This window comes from Pungitius pungitius, chromosome 8, assembly GCF_949316345.1.
Source record: "Pungitius pungitius chromosome 8, fPunPun2.1, whole genome shotgun sequence".
Taxonomy (NCBI): Eukaryota; Metazoa; Chordata; class Actinopteri; order Perciformes; family Gasterosteidae; genus Pungitius; species Pungitius pungitius.
Window position 1 is genome coordinate 6,936,001 of NC_084907.1, and position 2,609 is coordinate 6,938,609.

The window sequence follows — 2,609 nt, forward strand, 5'->3', positions numbered from 1 at the left end:
TGCATGAATGCTCACTCACGCACACACAAAAAACAACGCACATGTCATTTTCTGTTTTGGCATCACGGGGAAGGTGCTATCTCTTTTTAAATCAGCTTCACACAAAGACAGAAATCAGATTATTGCCTCTAAACATATTTTATTCTCGGCCGGCTGCAGAAACTGTGAGAAAGTGTGAAGCCAACATAAGGCCCATTACCATGACGATGAAACCGTATGCGCCATATTGTTCCTTATAGGATTGCTGTTTGATGTGGATTTCATGCCATCTAAAAAAGAAATATTACACATGTATAATGTATAATATATATTCATGTGTATTATTTTTGGATGGATGAATTGTCTATCAAACACTTTTCAGCTTGGTTTTATTTGAAATTGTTAAAAAGTGGTTGAGTTATAATTTTTGCTATGAAATTATTTTTTATCAATGCAAAGTGTCTGATTTTGATAAAACCACAGGGGGATGTTGTAAATAAAATATTTTCTAACTTTTAATGGAAATTGGTGTCTTGTGTCAAGTCATTAACGCGGACTGGCTATGTCCCATCAAATGAAATGTCCTAATCCTTTCTTGAAAGCATTCCATTCACCCAGACGGTAGAAATGGGTTTTGCAGTCATTACATCAGCTGTCCTCGGTGCCTCTTACCAAACACGCGCACACACCCTGATGCAGCGATTGCAACATCTGAACTGTGCTCAACCCTGCCAGAAAACCAAAGTCTATGGATAGATGTTTGATTAGCAAGCGGTGAGCTTGTTTTACATTTTAACAGTTTTAACATTTGATTGCTGTTTTTTGTTTTTTTCCAGTTCTGTTTCTTTTTGTTTTTCGTTAAACGTATACATTTACAGTTAAACTTGAAAATGATAAGGATATACAGGAGACAGCAAGCGACAAAACCAGGTCAGGGTCAAACTCACAGTGTAACTCAGAGGCATCGGGTCAGCAAAACACCGGTTCATTGACACCTTTCTGATAGCAGCCAAACTCCCAGCAGGATGTAAGGCACACTCTTTACCATCCACCATTCAGATCAAGCTCGAGAAATGTTGAAATGTTGACATTAGGTTTTAGTAGGTGGAGCCCATAACACACATTAAAATAAATATGTTCTTAATTCACTGTCAACACAAACCACTTGAGCCTGGAGCCACAAAACAAAAAGAGCAATCCTATGGACGACCTAAACGCTCCAAATGGCGGAAGAGGACTGTAGGAGTCAGATGCTTTTCCCTGTGAGTGTTTTCACAGTACATGCCGTCATTCAACACGTTGTTAGAACAATAAATATTCATTAAAGCCACTTTAGTTCATCATGCTCCTTCTATTGTGAATCATACTTACACACGGGTTTTCCGTATGTTTTTGCCTTTATGGACTTTTGTTAAAACATGATCCCTTTTTTAACAATATGTGAGAATTAATCTGTGTTGCAATGGCAATGAGTCTAAAAGATGTCTCAGGAAGGCAGGGAGGCGTCATGGCTCTCCTTGTCTTTTTCCTTCTGCATGCACTCGATAGCTGACTTTTTTTCGGGCTGAAAGGACATACAAACTCAATGGGAACTATAAGAGCCGATGAGGAATATTAGGAATATGTGTGAGCTGTAAAAAAAAAAAAAAAAGCTAATTTTATGAGACACGGATGGAGCCAGGTCGTGAGACTTTTGCAGATTAAAGAGAAGATGGCCACTAAAAATAAAGTCTCCGAGTTGGCAGATGATCGGGGGGGATTCCTGGCTCCGACCCGGATGGTCCCCTCGGATGCTTGATGATGATGGTAATTAAACGTGTTCTTTATGCCGAGTCAGCGTATCCTCACTTTGTTACGGCCAGTCTCTGCAGACCGAGCCCTGCCAAGATCCCTGAGGGTCATCTGCCAAGTCATTTTCATAAAGTGTATTTTGCTGCAGTCGTCCGTCCGCACGGACCCAAGTCCAAAGATAGCGGCTGTGATTTACTACAGGAAGTTTTGTTTTCTTTGGGCTCCTTAAGAAACAGCAGCCTCTCGTTTTTATTCTCTTTTGTTTTAGTATCAGAAAGGAATTTGACTCCCACGACTGTGTGATACCTGATATGTGTGCGTGGGTGCTGGAAAAAAGCTTTGTTTCTGAAGTGATACACCTGCCGTTGTGCGACCAGCTCTCGGAAAACTGGTGTGTTCAATCCGATGTTTGTATAGAAAACACCTCAGGAATTTGTATAATGGTACTTTGTGTTCTCGTTAGCTCTCCAGGGAAACATTTTTACACTAAGAAGAAATAGTAATGATAGTTAATTCTGGGATATTTGTTACGCTGTAAAACTATGAAGCAAAGATTCCAAGAAGAGGAGCGATGCACCAGATTTTCAGCATTTCAATGATGACGTATATTGGACTTTGTACATCATTTAGTGGCATGAAAGGTGAAAGTGTGTTCTTTCTTTCTGTATTTCTGTTTCTATATTTGTATGCAACAACAATAATGGTATAAAGTTCATTTTAATGTTAATTATACAATTTGAACGTATTAAGTAGAGCTTCTGCCAAAGCTTGCACCAATTCACTACATTTTACACACATCCTCTTTGAGTATTGACCCAAAACAACACTTTTTAAAATGT